Raw genomic sequence first — 20,950 nt, 5'->3', positions numbered from 1 at the left:
TAACCACTTGATTGTAAGTCAACTAACAGTGTAACAGTGAAAAATCAGACTAGCTCATCTTTCTTTGGACCAGCCCCAAAATGTTGTCTTATAAAGACAAATGTAAGACTACCAAAACAAAAACAAGTCTTTAGTACTTAGAGTGAAAATACTAAAGTATGTAAGCTCATACTGCACTGATTGATGCTCCTTGGCAAGTTATGATAACACCATGCGATTATAGAGCTAACAGGACAATGCAAGCTTTAGTTATGCTTTATACTGTGATAGAATTGTCAAAAGGAAGCCACACATCGCCTGGAGAGATCTATAAATGTGTTCCAGCATAAAATTCTAACCCAGTACGTGCAACAGTGATACTGTATAAAGATCAGGAAACACCAAGGACTTCCAAACAAACAAACAGAAAAAAGAACACTACAATGTAGAATTTGTGTGACTAGAGGACCAAAGGCAGACTAGAGATATATATCGTATTTATCAAAGATGTTCTAGTGCAGACTAGAAAGACATTAGGATTATTTACTACAGCTTGCAAGAATCCCAGAAATGTTTGTCTCATAACTATTGCCAAATGTTTCTTCTTGCCACCGTCAGGAAGTTAAAGTTCATTCCTGGCCCATTTGGCTCACTTAAAGGTTAGTGTATTAATTTTGGGAATTTGACATCTGCCATTCAGACTCCACAGACTGTTATTGACCCAACAACCAACACAAGACTGTGTAGGAAGGGTGATTCATTTCTAAGCCAAAGCAGTTAATTTGTTCTTTGGCATCAGGCATGCCAGTTTGAGTGAGCATAGATTTTTACTTGGAATTCAAAGGCTAAATTAAACCTAAATCAATCTCCTGATCGTGAACAAGACAGAAGTCTGTAGAAATCTGTATACATGTAACTACCTTATAGATTTATTTATAAAAAAGTGTTTATGTCCTAGCAGTTTAAGTCCAATGAAAATGCAAGGAGTTGCTTTGCACCATTGATTTCCATTTAACACTGCTGTTCAAGTAATAGCTTTATGGTCCGCTCTTTGCAATATTTTTCCCTACTTATTAATAAAATGTAGTGAATTTGCTGTCTAGTAATATTAATTTTAAAACAGTGATTTTGATATTTCATCTAGGTGTGAATAATAACATCTATTTAATAATGTAAAAAAATAAATAAATAAAATTACATATTACAAGATTAACTCAGAGATGTCGTGCAGGATGATAGAAGAACACAATTTTAAAAAGGTACCCCAACATTAACTAAAAGTGATGAGTTAAAATGACAGAGAAACATGAAAAATATTTTATAGGAAGGGGTTTGACAAAAAAAAAAAAAAAAAAAAACACTTTCGCTAGTTGGCCACTATGACTGTAAACAAGAAAAAAGTCAACATGAAAATTGTGTTTAACAAGCAAGCCCAAAAAGAAAATCTAATGGCCTGTTTAAGTCATTAAATAGGTAGCTTATCGGTTTCACTTAATGTCTGACCTTCATAGAATATTCTTTGTAGATCAAAAGATGAAAGGTCTAGCAAAGTTATTATACCATAAAACCACATTTCAGTCCCAAAAGGGAACCTCCCTCAGCTGGCAGTAAGTTCGACAACTTACTGCCAGCTGAGGCCTCTAAAGTCAGCTCCAGCCACTCGCTACTGTCTGCTTCACACTGCCAGTATACTGCCAACTGTTTCAGCCGGACAGACATCTGAGAGCTCTGAGGGGGGGCTGCCAGCAGGCTACAGCATCTGCCCTGCTGTAAACCCTGAGGTCCTTTTGTGCATGTGAACCATATATGTTTCACTTTATGTTTCATTTTAGGAATATCTAATATATATATATATATATATATATATATATATATATATATATATATACATATATATATATATATATATATGAAGTTTTTATTTAGCTCTTAAACAAAATATAAAGTAAATAAATATTAAACAATAATCAGCATATATGGATCATTTATTACTGTATATGTCAGAATTATTTTAGTGCCAAAGGTACTACCAGGTGCAGAAGACAAGTATCAGATTCACCATAAAGTGATGCAATAGCTTTTAGAAACTGCATGAATCAAATATGACACATTACGTGTTGAGGAGTCTAGTTTAGGGTGAAAAATGTAATAGAGATGTATAGAGGAAGTGCAGTGTGTATTTACTCTTTCTTTATACAACCAACACATGTAATTTATTTATTTATTTATTTATTTGCTTGGTGTCCTGAGGTTAAGGTTTTTCTTTGGCCTTTTCCAGCTCTCATAGAGTAACTACCGACCTCCTGAATTCTGTGCTGGGTGTGTCTAGGAATTCATCTCCTATATGAAAAAGACTGTATTTGCGACTAAATTAATCATATCAAAATATCAAATATCAAATCTGTTAGTGTTTGGACCCAGTCAATGCTAAAGTACTTTTTCAGACACAATATTATTAAGTAACCTAATTCTAAATCACACAAAAGTAAAAATGGAAATAATGTGTGGTAATCGAAGACAAGATGTTTAAAAAACAAAAAGAAAACAAGTTCAATTTTAAAGATGTAGCAAACATGAAATAACCAGAAATACTGTAGGCAATTCTTGATCCATGCTGTGCATGAAAGAGTTAATAGGAGATTTTTATTGTTCACAACAGCAATGCAAGCTGGTAAAAGCAGAACCTGAAGCACATGCTTTTATTCAGAGGATATTAGGGTTCAACATGCTGGTTCAATCTTTCTTGAACCAGCATGTTGTTCACTGGGAGGCCAGTGAAAGCACCATGTTTTTTGGGGGGTTTGGACTAACTCAACGTTGGTGAGGTTCCCCTCCAAATATCTGTCTGTCAATCATGCAGACATTGTGGAATAATGGAGTTGTCAACATACAGAAAGGTCCTCCCAGAGGTTAGTGGTGGGGAATTTGTCAGGTTATAAACAAATACAGTAATTCAGCAAGATTTAATGGGATTTAAGTCATGCTGAAGCCCTAATCAATCATTCTGCAGAACACATTTGGTCAAATCTGTTGACTGGGCCCATACTTGTGGCAAAACTTGATGGGAAAAAGTGGTGGAAAAGGATGAAGAGGGAGGCCAACAGATCTGATTGTGTGACAGCATACGTACTATAATCAACAGCTCTGAAAACATAAGTAAAATTCTTAAATTTAATAGCGAATAAATCAAATGTATGTGCTGAGTTATGTAGATTATACGTGGAGCTACCAGATCAACTGCACAGTGACATTTATACCTGGTTCTGTCTAAAATATATCATGAACTTCTCCATGAAGACGCTCATGTGTCACCTTTAAGGATGCGGCCCTGTTGTCTAAATGAGCATGAGTATTTGCGCATGTGTGTGCCCGTACATGTGCACGTGTCTGTGCTGATTCACGTGTGTGTTGGAGTGTTGAGGTGTGTAAATGTCAGCCTGTCAGAGCAGACGTGTCAGTGAGAGCAGGTGTGTTGTGACAGACAGGTGTGACATTTAACTTAAGTTTTTATACCAGAAACTCCATCCATCTCTGTCACACACAAACACACAGCCTGCACACAACCTCATACAAAACTGAAAACACACACATACTCTCAAGGAAATCCATACACACTGGATTTTAGAACACGATTACTATAATTAACATAGCAACAGAACAATGTGTAATTCTTGATGTCAGCAAACACCTTTACCTCTGTTTCCTTGCAACAGAGTAACATATGGACTGTGTAGATGTGCTCCTTAACATTAAAACTGCTCAGTCCGGAAAATGTGAAATGCATTCTAAAACCATGGCCATGGGAGGACGGGGTCATGTTTCCAATAGTTCATACATTTCCACATTCAGAATTCAAATGATACCCTGGCACACTGGCAACACCAGCAGCAGCTGTGCATACAAGAAGCTTATGAAAAGGTTTCATTATTCTCAACTAAACACAGTTAAACAGCAGTGATACTGATGCACAAGCTAAATTCAAAGCAGTTACTGCTGCTGTTGATGGACACATCTTGTTTGGTGTATGAGTCACTTGTGTCTTGATTATAGTCTTGTTTCTGTAAAGCGATCAGGTTATCATTGTGATACAAAACACACTGGAGCTTGCAGGTGGTAATCTGTGAACAGGAGTGTGTGTTGTCTGTGGTGCACAGTTTGTACTACTCTGTAGTGTATAAGGCCAAAGGTTGGGATACCTTACTGAAAGCAGCCTTGCCTCTTCTCTCCCCGCTGTGGCTGACAGTGTTCAGGCTGAAACCAGTGTGAACTTCACATTCGCGCTTCACTCCACCAATGTTGCCTTAGCAACGTTTCTGCAGGAGAGGGTAAGAACACATTATTTTTGGTAACACCAAACAATTCAGATTTACACCTGCATCCCTTAACAGTACAAACACCTGCAGAAGATCAGAAATAGTAGCACACTGCTGAGGCTGAGAAACTGACACAATACACCTTGCAGGCTCTTCAGTTTGTCTGAAAATCAATCTCAACAATATATGATTTCCCAAATTAACTATACACTAATCTAAAGCATACCTATAGTTAAAATACAATGTTTTGCGCCACAAATGGGTATGAGTTTGTAAATAAACCACATGTGGAATTCAGGCTGAAAAAATATGAACGTGTTTCCATGAATCATGAATTGAAAGGGAGATCAAAAGAGCATTATTGTCATTTTTAATCATAGTTTGTTTCTCTTGACCGTGGACCTGTTTTTACATTGTATATAAATACTCACACATAAGGTACACAGTTGACCCTTACATGTCTCCTAACCCACTAATTTACACCCAGCCGTCCAGATTGTGTGGTATCCCTCCTTAAGTGGCAACATGTTGGTATTGGGTTTGGAATGAAGCATCTGAGTAGCTTAGCTGTCTTAGTGGCAGCGCTCCAAACCAGCTTTAATGTTCTATGTCAGGGCAGTCCTGTTCCAAATTGCAAATAATGAGAGGGTTGTAGTGCCACCGCCAGGCTAACAAGAACCTGTGTGCTGTGTGTTTTTGTGTATGCTCTGTATATTTGTGTTATAAATTTAATAAAACTTGTTGCAAAAATCTTTAATAACAGTGCATCACTGGTATGCCACTTTTCTTAACAGTGTTACAAAGTGGTTTATAAGAAGAGATAAGGTGAGTAAGATCATATGGATGTTGTTAAAGGCTTTCACAAAGATAAAGGTAGGTATCTGGAGAAAGTTACAAATTTGGTGGGTTGGAGTTTTATGAGATCAGGACTCTAATGGAAAAGGCCCAATCTCCTTTAGTCATAAACTGATCTGGTACCTGTGAGTGGGGCACTGCCTGTGGATTTCAGTGGTCAGCAGGGCACATATCAGGTTGGACATAGTTTCAGGGGCAAGCCCATTTAAAATTCTGAAGGTGAGCAGTAAGATTTTAAAATCAATATGAAATCTAACAGGGGGCCAGTGCAGGAAGGGAAGCACAAGGGTTATTTGTTTGTCAGAGAAAAGTGGATTAGAATATTCAAGGTAAGAGTAGTCGGGACCTGTAGAGCACTGCAGAACCTTGATGATTGTTATTACACTTGGTTGGCATGGATGTCTGAAACTCTAGTCCAGCAGGAGTTGTAAGGCAGAAAAAGTGTCTCTAAAAATTAATAAGCCTTACCAGTAAATTAGCTGTACTTGGAGTTGTAAAAAGTAATTAGCTAAATCTGCAGACCGCTCACTATGAGCACTTCCAAACAGTAAAATCTCTCTAGTCTTGTCAAACAAAACTGAGAGACTAAAATAAAGAAGAAGAAAAAAAAATGATGAAAAAGCTTATATTTTACATTATTACATGATGTAAGCATATCAGAAAAAATATTTTGTCAGTGGTGAAAATGATATTTTTCTAGTGTGATGTTGTAATGACATATGAGGTGGTTTCCTGGAACAGGTTGTGAGGACAAGTGCAGCAATGTCACAGCCTCAGTGATAATATATAGCCTCAGTATCCTCACCTACTGTAAGTTAATATCTTCACAAAGATAACTAAAAGCATTCATAGAACACAGACCTCTGCCAAGCCGGTACATTTTTTTTTTGAGTTACAAGCTCTAATGACACTATACCCCCATAGTAAAGTGTCCTTCAAAAAAAATCATGGTTCTAGGCAGTGATCCCGATCACTCCCTTAATATAATCACTTATTCATTATTCCATTTCTGAGATTTCCTGCAGATTTCATCAAAATCTGTCCATAACTATTTGAGGTATGTTGCTAACAGGCAAACCAATCTCACCAAATACCAGACCTGTAACGTGGCGAAGGTAACAAATGGCAGTGTGACATGCAAATAATCTCAGGCAGAAACATGGAATTATTAAAGTGATATTTTAACCACAATTGAGTGGTCAATTGAGGCCCATTGTGTCTTAAAACTGCAAGCCACATGTGCAAGGTAGGGATGCTATATATGGTGCTGCATATCCAGAGTACAAAAATAAACACTATATATCCCTCAGTTAAAAAGCTTGGAATGCTGTTGCACAAAGGTATTTAGCCACATTTTACTTCCAGTTCAATAGGAAATTTCAAAGAAAGATAAATGATGGAAAAGAGAGTTCATGTGTAAAGTGGCTATAGGCATATATATCATACTTTAATCATTTTAATTGGCCCTATCTGTAAAGGTCAGTGAAACAAAAGTCATGGTTGATTAATTGTTTGCAAAACTTGGAGAAGGTGACATTTGAGAAAACTGTTTTTTTTTACCCTTTTAAACCTGCAGCTATAAACTTGTGCTGCATTAACGTTCGACCTCTAAGAGAGAATGAAGAACAATAAGCAGTCATATTAAATTTGTGCAAAAGTTAAGTCTTTGTTAATCATAGTCAAGCATACACGCATTCAGATGCTTGCATAAAGATTGCATTACATTAAGATTTTCAAAGAGCTAAATCCTCAGGAGGAACTTATTATCATCACTACAAAAACAAGTTAATGTGGGAATTAAATATATAGTCAAGTGAATATTAAAATAGAAACACGTAATGTTAGGTGTTAGTATGGATTTAAACATAATCTGTATATCTCTGTGTCCTGTTCTGACCTTCCTTTACTCCTCAGATGCTAACTACCTGATGAGGTCTATTCTGGAGGGCTGTCCAGCACTGCATTATCATTGGATGGTTTTAGTTTAAGCTGTCTAATCACCTTTGGAGGCCATCTTTAAAAGGGCAAACCTGGCATAGAAGCCCTTTCTCTACTTTGCTGCCATCTGTGCTGCAGCACATTGATCAGATATTGAAAGATATGTGCAGAGGCGCTGCTTGCCAACAGACAAACTAGACAAATGCTTGGGGCCACAAGCCAGGAAGGGGCCAGAAAGAGGACTCCACCTCTAGGTCTTGCCGCAAACAGTGGTGCGGCTTAAGTAAATAAACAGAAGAGAGGAGGTTTAAAAAATGAAAATTTTTTCTATCTGACAGTGAGAAAAGAAAGATAAAAAAAAACAAAGAGTAAAGAAGAAAGCAAGACAGTCGTAAGTAATGCATATAATCCAGAAGCTAATTTAGCTCAGAACAGCCCAGTCTTTCCTGGTGACTACCGACTTGGATAATATAAATAAAACTAAAACTGTCTAGTTCAGCTTAACTGTAAAGCTAAGTATGTTAAATTATAGAATTCATTGGAAAGAAATCTGATATCATGAGGCATCCAGATTGTCAGTCTAGATCCCCAGAACGACGACGTCTCGGGAGCATCGTCTGTCAATGAGGCACGCCACTCCAGCCAGCTCACCATTTCTGCCGAGGTGATGTAGAGGTGGCTCGCTGGAACCGTGTGTGACCAGTTCATTCTGTCAGGAAGCTGTGGATGCGAGAACCCAAGTGCAGGCAGATGAGGCTGAAGCCAACTGGTGAAGGTTAAATGCTTTAATAAAAAAATAAAAAAATAAAATAAAATATGGCATGGTGACTAACATTAACAAACATGGTGTGGACTACATCTAACACTAACAACAAACAGAAACAACAAACAATGTACTGGCAAAGGAGGTACTGGATGCCAATGGCTTAAATACGCTGATGGGTTAACAAGGCACAGGTGAGGTGAATGAGCTTGTCAGACCAGGTGAACTAAAGAGCAGGAACAAAAAAAACAAAAAAAAAAAACACAGAACTAAACATGATCCTAAACACCAAATAACCAGAACATAACAAAGAGCATAACAAAAAAAAGAATGGAAAACATCATAACAGTAAACAAATGAGAATGATCCTGGAACCACGACAGTTGTTATGACATTAATGTTATATAGTATTAAGATGATAAGGCAGACTAGAATATTGGTGCTTTTAAAGGCTTTATGACCCGTCAACTCCTCAATTTTCAACTTGTAGATTTCAACGAAACTGGTTATTTAACACATTAATACACTATTAAACATTATCGACCTTCAATTGACATTTTATGGTATCAATATCTTGCAATGAAAAGTTTGAAATCATATCTGTGAATGTAGAGTACATTTAAAATGGCATATTGTAATCTTTTTAGCAGTATGAAGCCACACAAAGAAAGAAAAAAAAAAACACAAAAATAATACAAAACAAACAAAAAAAACAAAAGAGAAAGAAACACAAAATCAGTGACATTTCCAGTATTCTCTAACACATTAGAAATAGAAAAATGGCTCTGCAGAAGAAAGCAGACATGGGGGCAGAGAGAGTGATGTAAGTAGAAAACACGAGTCAATGTATTGGACTGAGGTAGCGGGAGAAGGAAGGGGTGACCTGTGAATTCTCATCGGAGCTCTATAATTACTTCATGCCATTAGACCTGAAGTCTATAATTAACTACCTATTGGGATTAGCATGAACAAAGTCACTGGGAGGGAGAGGAGATTGTAAAATAGGAGGAGGATAAGAAAGACCAGAACCAAATAGAAGAAGACATAAAAGACAGGAAGAGCTATAGAAATGGGAGAATAAGTGAAAGTGATACAAAGAAAGCAAAATATGCAATTAACTAGCCATTGGATCTGGTTGTGGCACAAATTTTTCATGTCAACTGACTTTGGTATTTTGTTAGTAAGTTTATCAATTTACAGCAATGAACTTTATGATGAGCTGTAAACCCTCCTTTATGCTGATGATAGTTCATGGTGCAAAACAGAAATAATTAGACATAATTGGAGATACCATTATGTTAATCATAAATGCTGCATTTGAATAAAGTTTAGGGCAAGGTCGGGGTTGGCCTTGAGATCTGTCAACACTAAAAAAACAGTGATTTATTTATGAAGGTTACTTTTCACAGAGATGTAACCATAGGAACCATAGACAAGTCAAATTCATTCCAACAGAAATAATCATCTGTGAAATAAGCCTCTGGTTCAAGATTCACAAACAAATAATGATCATTTGACCCATTACATTGCTGAAAACAGTATAGAAAGAGATGGAGGAGGTTAATTGAATATTAAGAATTTTTTAGCAGTCATATAATTATAGTTCTTTCATTTTCCATCTCATTTAGCTAATACTAAATGCTTGAAGCACAACTTATGCTTGTTAAACAAAATTTATTTTTTCAGAATGTGTGAGAACCTTCAATCATTACTGGTGTATTTGGAGGAGGTGTATAAGAGGACATCAGAGAACAGACAAGTAAGCAGGGGCAGTGTATAAGACAGAAGGAATTAGTGTGTGTGTTGAGGTGTGACTGTCCTGCTCTACTTAACTAATGAGTTGGTGTTAACTCAGAGGAAGTCAGAGCTCATTCAAGCTATGCTTGACCCCAATGCTAACACTAACACTGTGTGACAGCTACATATACTCCAACTGCCACCATCAACCCACACTCTATTCATTAACACTTTAGGACGGAGTGTGGGCATGAGTTTGTGCATATATGGATGTGCTTTTTAAAAATGTGGTACCAAGGATGAATGACCGTGTTGTTCTACTGAAAGTCTTACCATCGCATTGTTTTGCAGTTGAAAGAGAACCTAGGTGGTCATTTTGAACATTTATTTTTCAAAAAGAATTGCAGGCACATATTAAAAAAATACAGTACAATTTCAAAATGAAGACCAGAGGCACCTTACTAGTTGCAAGTAGTTGTTATTATTATCAATCAATCAATCAATCAATCAAACTTTATTTATAAAGCACTTTTCATGCTGAAGGCAACACAAAATGCTTTACATGAAAAAAAGCAATTCATGTACTATATATTAAACATAAAACAAGCCTTTACACACATGAAAATAGATTACATAACACTAAATAAAACAAAAAAAACACTAAAAGTCTTTCACACAGTTGCACACAAACACGTACATTGCACTGGTGTAATATATGGTGTAATATGTTCTCTGGATCATAGAGTTAATATCTCCAGAATATCACCAGCTCGATCTTGGACAGCTTAGAATGAGGTCGTCCATTATGACTACACGTCTTTTTACACTATTTACACTATCAAACAGCACAAACCTTGATTTTAATTTTCTTCAACAACCAATAAGTCAAAACAAGATAGCCATCAGGACGGCCTGGGGCTAGAGGCAGTGGGTCATTCTGTTGTTTATTTTTATAGCAAAACTATAGCAAAATGTTTGAATGATTGTAGGCTGGACAAAGGAGCAATGGCAATTCTAGAGAGGGGGGTGATGAGGCCAAGGTCATTACTGGAATTTCACTGGCCATTCCATGTCTGACTGGTAGCTTATCAAATTCATTAACATGAGAGCCAAGGTAAATGTTTATCCTTTAGCTTTTCTCACTGTTTCATAATTTATTATTATTTGCAACTAGTATAGCAACCATGTAATATTATTCCAGACCTTCCACTCAAAAGAAATAAAAAAAAGAAAGATCCTCCAAACCATTTCAATGAAAAGCATAAATAGCCCCCCCATCAAAAAAAAAAAAAAAAAAGATTAAAGATTTTAGGCGGCTACACATCTGTCAGATCTAGACCAATGTATAGCACATTGTTGTGTATTTGTGATGAGGCTTCCCATGATGTTGTGTTACGGGGTCTTTTAATTGCACTGACATGAGATTACTGTCAGTGTTGAGACCCAATAAACTGATGGATGTGTCCCATATGACATCTTTATTTGTTCTATGTGTGGCTGTAATTCTTGGCTTGAGTGAAGCAACACTTCCTGCTACAGTAGTTATGCAGTGTTACGGATTTTGCACTGCCCTGTCAGAATACATATATATTGTAAATACATGCAGACAGTGCAAGAGAAAACGGAGACACGTAAGGTATATAGAAAGACATTCATACAGTCAGTTGTTTGATGATGACTTGTGTCACAACTTTTCCCATATGGCTTATCTTGTCTCTCTCATCTCTACCATGGGACAGCTGTATAGAAGCTGGGGTTGCATAGCTTTCAGACTATGCATATGGGAGCTGTCTGTACTGGATACCCTGTAGCACATCAAAGCAACAACATCTATTGAATAATCTCTTCCTTGCTTTAAAAACAGTAATAACAGCTGGGTATAGAAACTGTGAGGTAGTTATATTCCAAATTCACAAGTGTTGCACAGCATATGGTTAACCACATATATGCAGCATTTTTACTTTCTTCTTTTTAATTTCCTCTTCTACTTCACATTTGGACACCTATCTATAACTGCCTCTCCCCTCAACCAGTCCCAACACACACAATTTTTATGCATATTTATTCATAACTACCCTGTCAATCAAAGACCTGCAATACAAAGTTCAGCAGGAGTGAAATACCACTAATATCCAAACATCTCTAAGCCGCATTTGCATAAAGCCAAAAATAAGCTCTGGTGTCAACACATGTTTGATTGGTGACACCTCACTCAATTTGGGAAATGGCATTTTATTTCATGTAGAACTTTGAAGTCTCTAACAGGGAATGGTTTGCAAACTTTAAAATCTATTTAAGATAGCCCTTCTTTAGGAATGCTTACTGTGCAACGTTGAATTGACTAATAAAATCTAAATACTATGCATAACTCCACACTTCAGATATCATTTATGTGATTTAACAAAGGTCAACTAAATAGAAGGCTTTACTCGTTATCTCATGATGCAACCTATGCAGGAAAAGATACATCACTGAAAAATAACAAAACAGTGCATTGTATGACAAAGAAGGACGACAATTTCAGGATTTACTTACTAAAAGGTAAAAAGCCAGTATGATGAATTTAAAGCTTTTGACAGAGAAAGAGAAATGTTAGTTCTTTTTCTTCCTTCTGAAGTGCCAGACAGTAAACATCTCTTCATTTGAAAAAAACTGCTCTCTCCAGATTACATCAGATGCACCACTGCAGTAGGACAAGACATGGAGGAAGAAACATTGGACTGCAATTCTCTGCATGTGGTTTCTTTGATGTGTTTCTTACAGTAAACATATGCCTGTAGTTTATTTTATAGATGATTAAAGATTTTTATTAATTAATTTATTATTTATTTGCAAATTTGAGAGGCAGTACAGAATAGCATATTCCATTATTAGGGCTGTGGTATTAACACATTAAACAATTGTGAATAATAACGCACTTAATTGCAGTTTAAATTCAGATCAATGCGGAACATTTGTCAATTCACAAGATCACAAAAGAAGGTTCTCTGAACACACTGGTACACACATTAGAGCTTGGCTAACAACTTAATTACTTTGGTGCTATATTTTTAACTTTATGTCAAATAAGCGCCCAGCAACAAATCTAGCAACCTTTTCTTATGTTACTGGAAACTTTTGGAGAGTGACGTGAAAGAACATACAGACGTGGACAAAATTGTTGGTATCCTTCGGTTAATGAAAGAGAAACTTAGAATGGTCACAGAAATAACTTGAATCTGACAAAAAAAAAAAAAAAAAAAAATAGATAAAAATTCTATGAAATCGAATCACTGAAACTCAGGCATTACCTTTAAACCGTGCTTCAACAGAATTATTTTTAAAAATAAACTCATGAAACAGGCCTTTTTGCTTTTAATTTTCTCTTCTCACTGAGCTGACTCTGGCCCCTGCCCAGTCCAAAAGAACACACAAGAGGCTCGGTCGTTACGCAGCACTGCAACAGGAGAAGTTTACTTCTGCTCCATGACCTGACTGAAAGGTTAACATGCACAGTTGCCATTGGCTGGTCTTGCCCTGGCTTACAGTCAAATATTAATGCCTGTTAATAAAGAGTGTGGACAAAAACATTTTTAAAAATGTGCTAATGTATTCAGAGTGCAATGCAAGAAGTTCCAGTAGAGGTCAAAGCCCATACTATAATATTATACAGTTCAGTGAGATGCATGGTGCTGTTGTAATATTCCGTTAGAGTCCTTGATGCATACGATAAATGAATGTGAGCTCAGATAAATGCTGTAAATAGAGGACTAATTTCAAAAAGTAATGGGGTTATCTCCTTATCTTTGTAAAGCTGTCCATTTATGCATAATTTATCAACTGAGATCACTGCTTTCTTTCATTTCTTCTTTCATCAGCTGTTTTCTCATGGGGTGAAGTTGTTTCCATGTTTCCTTTGCATTATGTCTTGTAGGAACTGATTGTTCATTCCAAAGTCCATTTTTTCAAGGTGTCTGTCCTGTTGTTCAACCTGTATTTTCTGTTTATAATATCTGAATTTTGCGATGAGGCATGGGTGACCTACACCTAATTAGTGTACACGGTGGAAAGTGATATTCTTGATGGTGTCTTAGGATATTTTGAGGTATTTTGTCAGTCCTTAACTGTATCTTCTCCGGGTCCTCTGCTGGTTGTTCTGGAATGCGTGAAAACAAGATTATCTCTTGTGCTGCTGACTTCTAAGTCCAGGATGGTTTATTTCATTGTCTTGTCACTGTAAATGGAGGTAGGCTGGCATGTGATAAAACAGTGTGTTGCTGTAGGTTGAATTCCAGGTTGTGCCGGAGTGACTGAAATTCTTTCTGGAGAACATTTATGAGGGCTTTTCTGTTGTCAAGTGCAGAGAGTTCCTATTCAGTCAAGATAAGCTTGATGCTTACATGGAGCTTAGCTGTTTCGAAGAGGAGGGTGATGGAGCTGCTGGGCTGGAGGGTGATCGGGTTTTGGAGCGTTTTTTATCCAATTTGGAAGCAGGTGTTGTCTTCCGGTTCATGTTGCAAATATTGTTGAAGCAGCTGCCAATAATTTGTTTCAGACTGTCCAGGTTGTCGGATGATATGCTCTGGCTTTGTGGTGAGGAAATTTCAGTGAGTTATGATGTTTAAGTTTGTAAAGAGTGGAATTGTTTGGGGGTTTGACTCTGTGGTATAGCAGCAGGATGCCACCATCATCAATCACGCGCTGTCTCAAGAGGTTTGGTTACAGCAGCATCCTACTATATTCTTTTAATCAAACTGAGGCAATGTGATTTAACATTGCTCTAATTTTTAAGCTTTGTGTTTAAGTCTGCATCATGACTCTTTATGTAACACCCATTAGTTACACACACAGCATAATTCCCAATTTTTCCAGTAAACAATGTTAAATTATACAGTCTGCATGAGATTGTAGTTCTTGTATTTTTTTTTTTATTTTCACCAGCAATGTAATTTTAGTTTCCTGTTTTTTTTTTCTTTATTTTTTTCTTTTTGACCTGCTCTTTTTTTTCTTCTGCACCAATGCCGATAAGAACAGACACATTTCAGCCGAGAAAAAGCATGTTCATGGCAATACCTAGATGAAGAGTAGTTAAGAGTAGTCATGTCGAGGTGTCCCTGAGCAAGACACCGAACCCCTAATTGCCCCTGATGGGTTGTGGTTGAGCGCCTTGCATGGCAGCTTTCGCCATCAGTGTGTGAATGTGTGTGTGAATGTGACATACTGTACATGTGAAGCAGTTTGGATAAAAGCACTATACAGTGTAGGCTTTCAAGCCTGTACTGGTTGGAGTAGGACAGCATGCATAAAGAGGATGATGTGGTCAAAATACTCATTTGCCTAATAATTCTGCACACCCTGTATAAGTACAGACCATTTACCATTTTAACATTTTTGGGTTGCCGGATATCCCTGTGTTATTGTGTTTCTGTTGAGAGAAAATCCAGTGAGTAATAACTGTAAGTTCTTAGCATGGCATGCTAGCTGCTGCCGACCACAACTAAGTACTCAATATTTTGTGGATATATTGTTATGTGTCTCATTATGCTTCAATGACAATGTTTAAAACCAACCTTTGGTATATAAGGGTGTGCATTCAAATGATTGAGAGACGGTAATTCATTTCATGATTTCCAAACACGATTGGAACATTAAATTCATCATTTGTACACTATGCAGTGGGAAAAGCTAAAAACCCTTTAAAACTATTCATATGTGCACCATTTTGTGTGTGTTGGCTGTGTAAAAACTTGTTTATAGCTTCATATGATACATTGTCAATGTGAATGGTTTATGTTCATTGATTAAGACAAAAAAGAAAATTAATAGTTGATTTAGATAGGTGTATAAAAAGAAATAAAGAGATTAAAAATGGAACCGCAAACTGCTGGTCTGTGTAGGTTTTTTTTGTTGTTTTTTACATTAACAAATTTTACAATCCTACATTGAAGGACTATTGAATACGGACGGACATTGTCCGTGTCACTTATATCCTCCCTGAGTGAAACCGTATCCTCTGATTCAGCCTAAATTGAAAGTACATGATCGTCACCTTAGCTCATGTAAGTCGACAGTATAGGATTGCACCGATGGCATGATACAGCACATAAATAAAATAAATGCAGTTTTCAAAAGTCTAAAGCCTACTGGACACATATGGAAATTAGAATATAAACACCACTTGCACACAACGTACAACAGCTTCCATCCATTCATCTTAGTAGTACTTTAACAGAATTGTATATATTCTATTCTTTATTATCTGCACCCCTGTTGCAATCTCTTTTTTGTTCCTTTTTTTTCTTGATTTGTCTAAGCCAGTCAGAAAATGTCTTCATTTTGATGTGCCTGCCTTCATCTGTTTCTTTACATAAAACACATTGCTACTTTCAGTTAAGAGTGGGAAGAGTAGGTGGGATCCCTTTAGGAAGTTATACAAGGCCAACCACTGTCATTGCAAACTCTCCATATTGTCACTGCATATTGTTGGTAAGCCCATGGGGTCCTCTTTTTGTCTGCTTTCTCAAAGCATGTACCTAGTATGTCTGTTGGCAAACAACGCCTGTTTTTGGCCACTCAACATGCTTTTACTACAAGCCACATTTACTCATTCATGCCCTTCTTCATTTGTATCAGTGTTGTGCTTGTTTACCTGTCAAACATGTTCAGAGACCAATGAAAACATCAGGGGCACATAGGGTTCAGTATCTTACACAATGACGTGTAGATATGTGGTGTAGGAAAGCCAGAATCAAACCACCAACCGCAGATGATCACTTTTTCTCCTGTCAATCAATATTTGATTGACAGGAGTACACTATCGTCAATTTCTAATGTTTACTATGATGAAACTGTTTTATTAATGTAAAAAAAGACGTTTTTCTGATTGAATAAATCTTTATAAACGAAACAAAATATCAAGCAATGGTTAAGTTTTTTTTTACAACTGGAGTGTCACAGATATAATTACCATTGGCAAAGGACAACAAAAAGTACTCAAAAAGTGTAATGCCATCATATGTGCAAAGACTTTAAAGAGAAACATTAATATCACTCAAATCAAGAATAAAAAGAAAAACCTTCATCAAGATCAAAGATTTAATCCTTGACACACATTTCGCCTTATCTGTTGCAGTTTAATAGACTACCATATTGTTCATGAGTGTATGTTAAATATTACAAATTCAAGGCTTCAACTCTAGTTTCATTCCAGGCACATTCTTGCATGCCAGTAAACCATAATAACATTTATAACAAAGCTTTGATTTTACTCAAAACGTAGAGGAGAATTTACTTTGACTTTTCTTTTTTTTAATTGGTAAAATATTACATATTTTTATTAGCTAAGCATAAATCATATATTTATTAGTTTAGCAAACAAATGATGCTAAAAACAGAGCTATTTTGGTATAAATAGTTTTGATTGATGTGAATGTGTAATAATAAACCTATCACTTCACTGAAATGAAGATGTGGAGTTGATATGATGCAGAGATCATAATTAACATGCAATCCTATAGAACTAAAAACAGCCGTACAAGAAGCCACACAGTTACTGCATAGACACATCCTTCAAAAGGTATTTTTGTATTAAGATTTGTTATAAAACTTTGTTTATATAACTCTCTTGATTTCTCCTTGTACATCGTTTTCAGACAAACAATACAACCCATGGTAAAGTGCACTGTGAAAAATATTGGTGAAAGATTGGTGAGCTGCTAAGCTTTCTTGGCCTTGAGTCCCCAAAAGGTGCTTAAGCTTTTATCACTTTGCAATGCGATGCTGCCTCTCACCACAGTAGCCTGAGTGTAGTTGTATGGCTGCATGGCCTGAGAGAGTTCTAATCAACTTGAACACTGAACACTCTGCTTGGTTGTTTTTTTTTTATATTTATTTATTTTTTTTTTTTTTTTTTTGGTCTCATAGTGGAACAGTACCGTTATCACTGCATTCCTCTTTTTATAGTATAGTTTTGTTCAGGGAGGTTTCTGGCTTTATTTCCTTTCCCACTAAAATCAGTCAAGGTGCAAGGCCTCATTCTATTTTACAGATTATAGATGTTGTATAGGTGTCAAAGTAAGGGTTCAGTTTTTTAAGCCTGTTTAGCACAAAAACTGCAGCTTTACAGGTATGAAATAAAACCCCCTTAAAAACTAGATCAGTGCAAGGGTGCAACCATCTAAAGAAGCAGCCCATGCCAGCTGTCTACCACGAATGAAAGCTTTATTGGTGTTCTAAGAATTGGATTTTCTTAGAATATATTTTTCAGCTTTCATTTTTACTGATATTTCTTGATAGTTTCTTTTCCTTTTTTGTTGAGTAATTTTGTCTTTTCCTTTCCTTATTTACCATTTTTTCCTCATTCTTCACACAAGCACCTCCACACATTCTGATCAGGCCACTCTCAAGGTAACTCAAGACTTCTTTCATCATCTATCTCTCATTCTCTCTTGTGTTCTACCCCATCCTCTCGTCCCTCCCATCACCCCTGTGCCTGCTATTCATCTATGTGCGATTGATGGAGGGATATATCCCCCCCCCCCGCCACTCAGCACTCCTCTTTCCCCAAAAGCCCCTCCATCCTTCTTTCTTACCTGCTGTCACCAGATGGCTTACCACCTGCCTCCAACAGTCAACAAAAGCCACAATTATCCTTCAAGTCCAACAAAGGGAAACTCACTAATATGCAGAGCACCCACATGCACAAGCAAATGCAGGAGGAGATATCTGAATGTGCAGCAAATAATAGCAAATAATGACACAAACACACACTTTTTAAAACTAAATTATATCCTGATCTTGTCAGATCAGCCTGACTTTAGAAATTGCAAAAAAAAAATCTTCTTTTGTCCTACTGCATCTCACCACCACCTCAACTACATAACTACATAACAGGGAAGTTCATCAAAGGAAGCTGACAGCTTTGGTTCTAATGGTAATTGCACATAACCTTTCATTACAATTACAATAATTAGAGGAAGTAGCAGTTGGAAACAAACTAACATGGCACACACATGCAGTGGAAAGCTACTGAAACATACCTTGAAGCACTCACACAAGAACCCACACAAACTTGATTTGACGCCACACATCTTCCAAACATGTTAAATCCTGTGAAGAGTAAAACTCTTATTCTTGTCAGATTTTGCGCTAGAACATAACAGAAAGAGAGAAGTCACTTGTTTCTTGCAGACTCTTATGTTAACACTAATACACACTCGTACATGGAGCACATGCAGGGAGATGCACATTTACATACACACCTACACAGCTGAGTTAATGATGGGTAGAGGAAGCAAATTTTTGTTAGAACTATAAGCCTATGTCTTTATACCTTAATGACAGTCATTATTCTGTCATACTGTGACTCTCACTATGCAGACACGTTACTGACTGCAAGATATTTTCCTCATACACCATAATTACACATGGCTGATTATGCGCGCGTGTCACAGTGTACACGGGTCACCCCATGTGCAGGCAGTTCCCTATTGCTGCTGATAATTACAATGATGACTGACAGCTGTAATAAACAGACACTCTGCTTTATACCAGATTATGTTGCTCCAGGCTGGCATAAATAAGAAGAAAAGAGAAAAAAAAAATCAAAGGAGTGAAGAGAGTGTCATGATATACTATATATAACCCTTATCATTCTAGACTTTGTTATTTAAGTGGAAATGAAAAACAAAGATGGTAGGGTGATTGTGTGGAATGATATTCATGGCCTACATAACCTTTTATTAGGATTGCATTCTCCCAATTCTCACTGTATTTTAAAAAGGTTTATAATCCCCTACAGTGGTCCTGTGCTAACTGCATATAGTTTTGTGTGATATATGATCTGTGTATTGGATGTCATAAAATATTGCTTTTACTCCTATCTGTTTAAATTCTTCTCAAAGTTACAGTATATAAGAATTACTGACATCTAGTTTAAAGATGGACATAGAAGTGATTTCAAATGCCAAGCACAGTTGTGAATGGTCAATGCCATTTGTGGTCAAAATTCTACCAGACATTAATATGTTTTCAACTCTAAGGGACTCCAACACCTATCAAACAAAGCTGGTACTACTACAGAGGGCTCTCACTTAACACACAAAGTTGTTTGTCCATTCAGAGACATCGTAGTAAAAATTGTCTCACAAATATGATAGTTCCCATGTGTGGACCCACAGCAAGTAAATATAAGTGGTTCATTTTAAGGGAGTAAAAACATGACAGTCATGTGCTTTGTTGTTGACGATAAACTTAATTTTACGACCTGCTGGCCGAGGTCGTATGGTTAACAGCAGCGTCCTCAACAAGAGATGGTAGCTCCGCCCGCTCACGCCCTTCTGGCTGCATCCTGATTAGGCTCCCTCTACACCTGGTCAGCTGCGATGATCCCGCCTCCCCTCTCCGCAAGCCAATCCGTCACTCCAGCAGGGACTTCAAAAGGGAGGGGAATACAGCAATTGAGACAGCTGTGTTCTTTCAGGATCCCAGTGTGCCAGGCTGGGATTTGTGGTGGTTTAGAGATCGGTCTTCGTGCAGGCTTAGTATTGGATTTGGATGCTCTTGGAGCTAGAACTTTGGAACTGTGAACAGAGAGTTCACGGGTGATAATGAGCGGAGAAGCTCTCACCTTCTGTTTGTGTTAAGTTTCCTTTGTGTTTGGATTTAGATAGACGCTCACCTCTTGTGAGTCGCTTTACGTTATTCCTTGTTGTAGAGACTTTGGTTAAGTTTCCTTTTTGTAATTATTAGTAACTTTATACCGTGAGACGGACATTTTTAGTTTATTTTGGTATTACTGTTTAAACCGTACTAGACGGACACCTTTAGTTCGTTCTGTTGTTTTGTTGTTTGTTTTGTTGTTTCTTTACCCTTGAACCTGGGAATTGTAATAAACATTAGTATTATTATTTTAGCAACGTGTCTGACTTCGTTTTGTAAGGGACCCAGATCCCCTAGATCACCCCGGGTCATAACACTGAGTATAATATGCTGAGTTGTTTCTTCGAGGAGGAGATTTATATTTTAGCCAGGGTCACTGAAAAAGTTAGACAGAAAACTTACCCCACATAAGTATACAATCTTGTATTGTTTTGTATATTTAGGAAGATTTGTTTGTATACTTTGACTTTTTTTTTGTTGTAAAATTTAACAGATACATACGATTTTTCTTTTCTTTGCCATCTTCTAATTGTTTAAATACATGTTGTAGTGTCTTATAAGCCCATGTGGGCTGGGCACAATAAGTATGACACTAGATTAAAAAAAAAAAAAAAAAATCAATATGTTTCTCTATCACTGACATTTGATATGGTTACACACTGCACCTTTACTTTGTATGATTACATATAATTCTAATGAAAGAATATGAAATTATTGTTTTGTTTTA

This window comes from Melanotaenia boesemani, chromosome 9 (genome assembly GCF_017639745.1).
Source record: "Melanotaenia boesemani isolate fMelBoe1 chromosome 9, fMelBoe1.pri, whole genome shotgun sequence".
Classification (NCBI taxonomy): Eukaryota; Metazoa; Chordata; class Actinopteri; order Atheriniformes; family Melanotaeniidae; genus Melanotaenia; species Melanotaenia boesemani.
This window is presented reverse-complemented; position numbering follows the sequence as displayed.